An 11,781-nucleotide genomic window follows, 5' to 3' on the forward strand; every position below is an offset into this window, starting at 1 on the left:
ATGCAAATGACAGCGGGGCTCTCCAGCGGGTGCTCTCCAGCGGGTGCTTTTTAATAAGAGGGTGATGACTCAACATAAAAGTAAATAGATAGGCCCTTCGTAGAGGGAAGTAGGGATTTGTAGAGGTGCCAGAGCTCAATTTTAAAATAGAGATGAATAACATTTTTGGCGGTATACTTTCACTGTCAATGTAACAACTATGAGATCTCGATATCTCAAACAGAATGGTAAAGTTTATACTCCCCCATCACCAACAAGCATCAATCCATGGCTTGCCTGAAACAACGGGTGCCTCCAACTAGCAACAATCCTAGGGGAGTTTTGTTTAATTATTTTGATTTGATTTGATATTTTGATCATGGGACTAGGCATCCAGGTTACCAACCATTTTCCCGTGAATGAGGAGCGGAGTCCACTCCCCTTGAGAATAACCCACCTAGCATGGAAGATACAAACAGCCCTAGTTGATACATGAGCTACTCGAGCATACAAAATAGAATTTCATTTGAAGGTTTGGAGTTTGGCACATAGAAATTTACTTGGAATGGCAGGTAAATACCGCATATAGCAAGGTATGTTGGACTCATATGGAATAACTTTGGGGTTTATGGAGTTTGGATGCACAAGCAGTATTCCCGCTTAGTACAGGTGAAGGCTAGCAAAAGACTGGGAAGCAACCAACTGAGAGAGCGACAACAGCCATGAACATGCATTAAATTTAATCAACACTGAGTGCAAGCATGAGTAGGATATAATCCACCATGAACATAAATATCATGAAGGCTATGTTGATTTTGTTTCAACTACATGCGTGAACATGTGCCAAGTCAAGTCACTCGAATCATTCAAAGCAGGATACCACCCTATCATACCACATCACAACCATTTTAATAGTATGTTGGCACGCAAGGTAAACCATTATAAGCTCCTAGCTAATTATATGGCATAAGCAACTATAATCTCTAATTGTCATTGCAAACATGTTTATTCGTAATAGGATGAATCAGGAACGATGAACTAATCATATTTACAAAAACAAGAGAGGTCGAGTTCATACCAGCTTCTCTCATCTCAATCAGTCCATCATATATCGTCATTATTGCCTTTCACTTGCACGACTGAACGATGTGTATAATAATAGTAATGCACGTGCATTGGACTAAGCTGGAATATGCAAGCATTCAATTCAAGGGAGAAGACAAGGTAATATGGGCTCTACGTTAAATCAACAATCATGCATATTAGAGCCACTAAACATTTTCATTATGGTCTTCTCCTTTCGACCCCCAAAGGAAAGAAATGAAATGAAACTATTTACACGGGAAAGCTCCCAACAAGCAAAAGAAGAACGAGAAATATTTTTGGGTTTTCTTACAAGCCTGGAAAGTAAAACTAACTAATTTTTTCGGTTTTTTCTTATTGTTTATCAGACACACAAGAAGAAAGCTAGAAAAAGAAATTAAACTAGCATGGATAGTACAATGTAAAAGTATGAGCACCGACAACTAGAATGAGTGTGTGAACATGAATGTCATGTCGGTGAGAAATACGTACTCCCCCAAGCTTAGGCTTTTGGCCTAAGTTCGTCTATGCCCATGGATCGCGGCTACTCTCCCCGGTGTACTGAGGAGTGTCATCATACTGCCACTGGCTGGCGATCTGCTCCGGATCCCACTGATAAGATGATGGACGGTAAGGGTCAAATGGCCTGCAGTTAAATCAAATAAAGAGGGCGCAAGCAAGATAATAATCTCATTGTGTTTCTTATTAAATCTCAGGTTATACAGAAGCATATTATCATCATTGTTAACAACAAGCTCATGTGCTACCATGCTCTTATAATCTAGAAAAGTAGGAGGCAGCAACTTTTCCTCTTTCTCAAAATGCCTAATGGGTATCCTGAAATGTTTAGCAAGGCGTGCAACATAGATACCTCCAAAGATGGGGCTCTTTGTATGGTTCAGGCTTAACTGTTTAGCAATAATAGCACCCATACTAAAACAGTTATCATGGAATAAAGCATGGAGAAAAATAATAATATCAGGAACACTAAGGTTTCCACAGTTTCTGTGACCAATTAAGCATCGACTAGCAAATATGGCAAAGTAGCATAAAACAGGAAAATGTATGCTAGTAATTCTTGCATCAGAAACCTTCCACGAATCTCCTGCAGTAATAGTATCAATAAATCCATCCACATCTTTACGATGTGGCTCCTCTAAGCTGCCCTCAAAGGGTATTCTGCAGACCGCGCAAAAATAACGTAATGGCATCTCCCTAGCCACATCATATAAATGGAAATCTATTGAAGGAGGTGAATTCTAAGGTTAATAGTAGAAGTTTTGCACCAAAGTATTGGTGAGTAAGAGATACTGTTCGATCCGGTCGTGAAGGAAGTTAGTGAGGCCAGCATTATCAGCCAAAGAATAAAAGTCATCATAAATCCCGGCTGCTCTCAAGAAATCATCACAAGGCTATTCACACGGCCGTACTTCCGCCACATGAGGAAGATTATACTTGGGCTTTTCATTCTCCTTAGCTTGCTTATCCTTGGAGCTTTGGCTAGAAGAGCCCCTCAAGAAAAATTCTTCATATTTTTCTACAAATTTCTCAAATTTTTAGTAACTCAAAATAAAAGTGAATCAAACTCAATAAAACCGATAGCAACTACTCCCACAAGTGCCTAGAGCCTATATCATGCATTAGAATTACTTGGGACCTCATAAATTTGACATGCAAGCTCAAGAACAGGGTCAGCTAGGCAGCAAGAATTTACAATGAATAAAGCACTAGAACAAAAACTAATTGGACCATTGGAGGAGTCACATACCAAGGAACAATCTCCCAAAGCAGTTTTGTGAATGGAGCTTTGAGCAAGGAGATCGAAAATCGCAGCAAAATGAGCTAGAACTCGTGCTTGAGCTGGATGGTGATTTTTTTGGGAGGAAGATGAAGTGTGTGGGTGCAGGAATAACTTGAGGGGAGCCACCGTGGGCCCACGAGGCAGGGGGCGTGCCCTATAGGGGTCAGCGCGCCTTGGACCCTCGTGGACAGGTGCCAGCTCCCCCTGATGTGTTCTCAGTGCCAAATATTCTCAAATATTAAAGAAAAAATCATACTAAATTGGTAGGGTATTTTGAGAACTTCTATTTTCGGGATATTTTTTATTGCATGGATAATTCAGAAAACAAACAGATAATACTAATTTTGCTTTATTTAATCTAAATAACAGAAAGTAAAAAGAGGGTAAAGAAGGTTGTGCTTTCTAACTTCATCCATCTCATGCTCATCAAAAGGAATCCACTAACAAGGTTGATCAAGTGTTGTGAACAAACTCATTCTGAATAACATGGAACTGGAGAAATTTCAAATAACACTAGGTTACCTCAACGGGGATATGAACATCCCCAATAATAAGAATATCATATTTTTTTCTTGATAGTAGGAAGATGAAATTCAAAACCTCCAATAATGATAGTTGGAATTTTTCCAATAGAATTGATACTTTGAACTTAAGGTTGTTTCCTCGGAAAGTGTACCGTATGCTCATTACCATTAACATGAAAAGTGACATTGCCTTTGTTGCAATCAATAACAGCCCCTGTAGTATTGAAAAAGGGTTTACCAAGGATAATCGACATACTGTCGTCCTCGGGAATATCAAGAATAACAAAGTCCGTTAAGATAGTGACGTTTGTAGCCACAACAGGCACATCCTCACAAATACAGATAGGTATAGCAAGTTGATTTATCAGCCATTTGCAAATATATTTAGGTAGGTTTCAACTTATTCAATTAAAGTCTACGATATAAAGAGAGATGCATAACACTAACACCGGCTCCAAGATCACATAAAGCAATTTTTACATAGTTTCTTTTAATGGAGCATGGTATAGTTGGTACTCCTGGGTCTCCAAGTTTCTTCGGTATTCCACTCTTAAAAGTGTAATTATGAAGCATGGTGGAAATTTCATCTTCCGGGATCTTTCTTTTATTTGTAATAATATCCTTCATGTATTTAGCATAAGGATTCACTTTAAGCATATCAGTTAAGCGCATACATAAGAAGATAGGTCTAATCATTTCAGCAAAGCGCTCAAAATACTCATCATCCTTTTTCTTGGATGGCTTAGGAGGAAAAGGCATGGGTTTCTGAACCCATGGTTCTCTTTCTTTACCGTGCTTCCTAGCAACAAACACTAGTAGAAAAGGGGGCTTTGGTCCAGGCCGGGTAAGCCCATTAGTCCCGGTTCAGTCCAGAATCAGGACCAATGGGAGCATTGGACCCAGTTCGTGAGCCCAGGGGGACGCCCGGGCCACGTGGGCCATTGGTCCCGGTTCGTCAGGACCTATTGGTCCCGGTTGGTGGTACGAACCGGGACCAATGGGCCTCGCTCCTGGCCCACCACCATAGGTCCCGGTTGGAGGCATGAACCGGGACCAATAGTTCCCCTTTAGTCCCGGTTCATGTCTGCAACCGGGACTAAATGGTTGGTCCTCGTTGCGATTCACAGTTTAGTCCCACCTCGCCAACCGAAGGGCGCCCACACTGGTTTATAAGCCCGTCCCTCTCTACCTTGTTGAGCTCCTCTCAAAATGAAAATAAATGCCCCTATACAGGAAATTTGACCTAAATTCATAAAGAATTTCTCTGAAATTCATAGAAATTGATTATGAATTTATGTTGAATTTTCTCTATAGGCGCATCTATGTTCATTTTTTAGTAAAGTTAATCACAAACTTGAGATTCGCACAAATTTCAAAGAATTCAAATTTTAACTATTCTAATTTGAAAACTAATGGCACTAATAGAAAGTTTATAATTTTGGGTATCTCTGTGGAGAAAGATTGTACATAGTAAATATAATACACAAAGTGTTTTCAAATTTGAGAACTAATGGCATTAACAAAAAGTTTATAATTTGAGATCTGTTAGAGATAGGTATAAAAGATAAGTAAACGTGTAAAATAAGGTAAAGATAAATAAATTGCAGCAAGGTATTTTTGAGTTTTTGATTTTATAGATCCTAAAATAATATGATAGAAAATAGACCCCAGGGCCATAGCTAGGTTTTACTAGAGGCTTTCTCTTGAAAGAAACATACGGTGGGTGAACAAATTATTGTTGATCAATTGGTAGAAAATCGCATAGCTATAACGATATCCAAGGCAATGATCATGGATATAGGCTCAACAATAATTTAACTGACTCCATGTAACCCTAGATTCCCACCCCGGGTAAACATCGTGTCCCTCATCTCCTGTTACCATGGATCCTAGACGCACAGTTCGGGGCCCCCTACTCGAGATCCGCCGGTTTTGACACCGACAGTGGTGCTTTCATTGAGAGATCCATTGTGCCATCGACGAAAGGCTCGATGGCTCGCCTTGTGCTTAAAGGCAACATCACCTCCGGGGGAGCTCTGGCCCCAGGCCAAACTCTCCGGCTAGGCGGCTTTACTATGATCGCTCGTTCGGCCGTTGAGCCGACGATGACCTCTCGGGCCATCGAAAAGCCCCTAATAGAAAGTTTATAATTTTTGGTATCTCTATGGAGAAAGATTATAGATAGTAAATATAATACACAAAGTGTTTTCAAATTTGAAAACTAATGGCATTAACAAAAAGTTTATATTTTTTCTAAAATAAAAGCATAAAGAATTAAAAAATAAAGCAAAAAACAAAAGAAAATAAATAATGTAGAAAACAAAACAAAAAATCTGGAAAAAATACTTATATTAACAATAAGTATTTTGTTATAAGTAGAAACAAAATAAAATAAATAAAGCAACAAAGAAAACAAAAAAAAAGTGTTTTTTCAAATTTGAAAAGTAATGGCATTAACAAAAAGTTTATATTTTTTGTAAAACTAAAAGCATAAAGAATTAAAAAATAAAGCAAAAAACAAAAGAAAATAAATAATGCAGAAAACAAAACAAAAAATCTGGAAAAAAAATACTTATATTAACAATAAGTATTTTGTTATAAGTAGAAACAAAATAAAATAAATAAAGCAACAAAGAAAACAAAAAAAGTGTTTTTCCAAATTTGAAAAGTAATGGCATTAACAAAAAGTTTATAATTTTTCTAAAACTAAAACCATAAAGAATTAAAAAATAAAGCAAAAAACAAAAGAAAATAAATAATGCAGAAAACAAGTATTTTGTTGTAAGTAGAAACAAAATAAAATAAATAAAGCAACAAAGAAAAAAAAGGTGCCACCTACTTGGCCCCCACGGCCTGAATACGACTAGAAACCGTACCATGGGCTAGGATTCAGGCCCACAGGCACAACACACAAGTTAGGCCCGAAAGCCTGCATTTGAGAGGAGCTCGAGAGGGAAGGCGCAGCAGCGCTTATAAACCATCTTGAGCTCCCTCAGCTAGCGAGGTGGGACTAAAGATTTGGCGCGGGGCAGCACAAGGCCTTTGGTCCCGGTTGGTACCACCAACCGAGACTAAAGGGTGCTCTGGTACCGGTTCGTGGCACCAACCGGGACCAATGCCTCCCTTTAGTCCCGGCTGGTGGCACCAACCGGGACCAAGGCCGCCGCTTCCCGTCATTTGGGCTGCCGAAAAGTGACCTTTGGTCTCGGTTGGTGGCACCAACCGGGACTAAAGGTCGCATTCGTCCCGGTTTCTGTCATGAACCGGAACCAATGCTTCGTCTATATAAGTAGCACTTGTGAAATTTTTCATTCAGTTCATCTTCCCCGCCCGACGACGCCGCCAGGCTGCCCCTCGATCTGCGCCTCGCCATTGCCCCTGCCTCCGATGCCGTCCCGCGTGGCCCAGACGCCATCGCCGCCCCGTGCCCCCCTTCCTCCTCGCTGCCCGACGCCGTGCCCCTCACCGTCGCCGTCGCCGCCCCCTGCCTCCTCATCTCCCGTTGCCGCGCCCCTCACCGTCACCGTCGCCGCCCCCTGCCTCCTCATCTCCCGTTGCCGCGCCCCTCACCGTCGCCGTCTCCGTGCGTCTCACCGTCGCCGTCGCCGCGCCCCTCACCATCGCCCCCGTGTCCTGCCTCCTCGTCGATCGCCGCCCTGTTGCGTAATTTCCTAATTTAGATGTGTAGTTAATTTAGATGCATAATTTAGGATGTATAGTTAATTGAGTTGTTGTAGTTAATTTAGATGCGTAGTTTAGATGTATAGTTAATTGAGTTGTTGTAGTTAATTTAGATGTATAGTTTAGATGCAAAAGTTAGAATTTTTTTCTGTTCATACATTTTTTTCTATTCATATTATTGTTCCATATGCAAAAGTTTGTGTGTTCATATATATGCAAAGATTATGTCAATTTTTTCATAAATTTTTATGAATTTTTTTGTTGTAATTTTGTTCGTAGAATTTTTATTTTGTTCATAGATTTTTTATGATTTTTTTCTGTTGTAATTTTGTACATAGATTTTTTATGATTTTTTTCTGTTGTAATTTTGTTCATAGAATTTTTATGATTTTTTTTGTTCATAGAATTTTCTTTGTCAATTTACGTATATGTTCATATTGTGTAGGAATCTGAAAATTATGTATGATCAAAGTCATTTATATATATGTTCATATTTAGAAGAAAAAGAAGGAGAGAAAAAAGGAAAATAAGAAGAGGAAGAAGGAGAAGAAGAAGAAGAATAAGAAGAAGAGGAGAGGAAGAAGAGGATAAATAAATAAGAAGATGAAAAAGAAGAAGAAAAAAGAGGAGAAGAAGAAGGAATAGAGTTGAAGAAGAAGAATTCTTCTTCTTCTCCTCTATTATAACTTCTTCTTCTCCTCTTTTTTTCTTTTTTTTCTTCGATCTCCTCCTCTATTCCTTTCTTCTTCTCCTCTTTTTTTGTTCTTCTTCCTCTTCTTATTTTTGTTATCGGGTATGTCGTTGTCGATATACCCCCCTCCCCGATAACTTTTAGTAAGTACTACTTAGAAAGTGTTTAATGGAATTAGTTAGAACTAGGTAAACTTGTTTATTTTCAGTAAGTACTACTTTATTCTATTTATAGTAAGTGCTTAGTAGTTGAACTAGTTGATTTAATAAAACTGGTTTATTTTACTATAGAAGTAGTTTATTTTTAGCAAGAAAATTAATAGAACTAATTTATTTTTTTAGTTAAAGCAATTATTCCCGCATCAACGTGGATGATACCTATCCCGCATCCTCGTCATCGAATCGGCGGAGGACGACACCTGCTTGACTAGATGGGCCATGTCCGGGACTGGGGTCCGCCGGGGTGGTACTGGGAGGCGCTACCTTCCGGGGGGGCGTAGCTTGGTGAGGAGCAAGCCCATCGTTGACCCGATCCTTGTTTGGTGGCGATCGCGTGGGCCAGTGACGGTGCCGAGGCTTCCGGACACCGCGGAGGTGGTACGTCACCGTGTCAGCGAGGAGGACCAGCACGTCCGTCGCTACATGGTTGCGTTGGAGGGCGGGTTCGAGAATACCTGGCAGGTTCTTCAGGGATCTCACTGGAGCTATGATCCTGTGATGGTTCCTTCCCTTTGGGTGTCCACCGCTCGCGCTGATACCCGTCGGGCGCTATGGTTCTAGCTATACTGGCGATATGTATGATAGTATTCGACGTGTATTAGTGATAATATTCGATGATGTACGGACACATGGAGATGATGTAGTTTTTCTTATAATTGAATGCATCCTAATTTGAATACTACTTTATTTTGTGATTTGATTTTTCTTATTGAATGGTCAAATTGGAGAGCACTATGCAATGCATATGCACATGATTAGTTGAATAATAATGATCTAATTTAGTTTTTGTAGTACATATATATATATATATATTTAATTATACATGTTTAATCTTCGAATTATGAACGTAGGAAATGTCATCATCGGATGACAGAAGTCTCCCGGGGGAGTGCGACTGGTGCCACGACGATCGAGGTCTGTGCGACAGGCCTCACGTGGACGATGATCGGTGCTTCAGCATTAAGCTCGAGGAGACCTTCGAAGTTGAAACGGTACGCAACGACGATAAGTGTTTTTTTCATAATTAAGCATGACTTCAACTATTTCAACGTGTAATTTTCATCTTTTACAATTCGAGTATAGTTTATCCCATGCCATGCAAGATGCTATGTCTTGGAGAGGATGGATTTTGAAGACCATGAAAATTTTGAAACGAAGAAAATTCACCTAAGGACCCATCCTGATGTGGATTTTGAAGTAAAGTTGTATAATGCTAAGAGCGTAACCCATTTTGGTTGAAAAAATTGGGAAGCATTTTGCAAATTGTATGGTTTTGATGAGGGTATGCTTGTCACAATGGATCTTGGTGATCCTGAAATCGAGCAAGACAATATGGACATTTGGGTCCTTGTTGATACGCCTCCAGTTCTACCGCTATGTGAGTTTCTCAAACATAGTTAATTATTAACTAATTTATATTGTTCATTTCAAAATAGTTGACAGCTTATTTCCATTGACAGCTTATTTTGAAGTATCAAAGAATGTGCAGAAGATGTTAGATAGAACTTACTACACCGATGGCTCTGAGTTAACTTACAAGGAGAAAAATCATCTGGTTGGATTTTGTAATGATCTTGAGAATTACAATATCTACAATCGAACTCCTCAACATTATGGTCAATACGTGCCACTAGTGCACGTGTTGAACTACGGTAACTACTATGGAGATACCCTGGTAAGATTTTTTACTATTACAACATACGTGCATCTTTTGCATACTTCTATATAAAACTAGTACTTCATTGCTAACTATGAAGTTATTACTATGTTTTTCAACAGATAATCCCAGAGGATTGTGTGCCTCATCTGATGTATGAGCATGGTCGCCTTGATGTTTTGAACATATATCCAGGTCATCCTACGAATCTCAACTGTCCATACCGGATTTCTAAAAGAAGTGGAGACATGCAAATCAGAGAATGGAAAAAATGTATGGACACTCGTAAAGTGGTTCTTGGACGCAAAAGGAAGCGCGGCGCAAGAATTGGAGACAGGATGATCTCCATTCTCCATAATGGAGAGTCAGGGTCTATACTGTTTTATGCTATTTTACCTTAAAGATGGTATTTAGGTCCTACCTAATACTGATGATCATGTGCTAAGAACAATTAAGTAGGGTTGGGTTCGATGACTATGAGGATGATGATCGTGTGACTTGTTATTAATAACGAGTAGAAGTTCTATCATGATGATTAGTAGGACTTATTATTATGATGATGCATGATGTGAGCATGAAGAGTTATTATATATATATATATCAGTGGGTGAAATGAACATGGATTGGATTGAAGTGAAGGCAACATGCATGTAGTGCATGTCGAAAGTAGTACTACTCCAAACTTGATCAAGTTAGGATTAATTAGTATTACTTTCGACATGCACCACATATCTTGCCTTCACTTCAATCTAAGCCATTGTTTAGGCATAGCATAGCGTTGGTATAAACCAAGCACGGAGATATAAGAGAGGACACTTCTCTCTATTAGCTAGCAAATAACAAACTAAATTAACCCCCAAAACCCCTAAACAAGCCCCTTTCAAAAAAACACAAAAACCCAGCCAGAGAAATGCTGACGCGTGGATGCCTATTGGTCCCGGTTGGCGCCACCAACCGGGACCAAAGGCCCTCCTGCCTGGGCTCAGCACGCAGGCCACGTGGAGGCCCATCTGTCCCGGTTCTGGTTAGAACCGGGACTAAAGGGTCAGGGCATTAGTAACGACCCTTTAGTCCCGGTTCAGGAACCGGGACAAAAAGCCCTTATGAACCGGGACAATAGGCCCGTTTTCTACTAGTGAAAGTCTCTCTTATCATAATGTTTATTCTTTGATTGTGGGTTATCAAGATCAACAGCAGGTTCAATCTCTACATCATTATTATTGCTAGGTTGAGCATCAACATGAACATTATCATTACCATTATCACTAGGTTCATGTTCATCACCAGATTGTGTTTCAGCATCAGAAATAGAAATATCACTGGGATTCTCAGGTATCTCTACAACAGGTTCACTAGAAGCATGCAAAGTCCTATCAATTTTCTTTTTCTTCCTTTTAGAAGGACTAGGTGCATCTAAATTATTTCTCTGAGAATCTTGCTCAATTCTCTTAGGGTGGCCTTCGGGATACAAAGGTTCCTGAGTCATTTTACTAGTTCTAGTAGCCACCCTAACATCAAAGTCATGTTTATTATTTAATTCATCAAGCAAATCACTTTGAGCTTTAAGTACTTGCTCTGCTTGAGTGGTAACCATAGAAGCATATTTTCTAATGATTTTAAGTTCACCTTTAACTCTAGCCATATAATCAGTCAAGCGTCCAATCATGTAAGCATTACTCTTTAATTCTCTACCAACAGAAGCATTAAAGTTTTATTATCTAGCCATAAAATCATCAAATTCATCCAAACATTGACTAGGAAACTTAGTAGACAGGATTTCAGCCTTATCATATCTATAGAGAGAATTAACCTTTACTACCTGTGTCGGGTTATCAAGACCATGTGTTTCTTCAATAGGTGGTATATTAAGACCATGTATTTCTTCAATAGGTGGTATATTAAGACCATGTATTTCTTCAATAGGAGGTAAATTCTTAACATCTTCAGCTTTAATACCTTTTTCTTTCATAGATTTGTTTGCCTCTTGCATATCTTCAGGACTGAGAAATAGAACACCTCTCTTCTTTGGAGTATGTTTAGGAATTGGCTCAGGAAGTGGCTCAGGAAGTGTTCAATTGTTTCCATTGGTCAACATATTATTTAATAGCAATTCAGCTTGACCGGCTGCTCTTTCCCTAAAAACACAA

The sequence above is a fragment of the Triticum urartu genome, chromosome 6A (assembly GCF_056163025.1).
Source record: "Triticum urartu cultivar PI428250 chromosome 6A, HENAU_Tu73, whole genome shotgun sequence".
Taxonomy (NCBI): domain Eukaryota; kingdom Viridiplantae; phylum Streptophyta; class Magnoliopsida; order Poales; family Poaceae; genus Triticum; species Triticum urartu.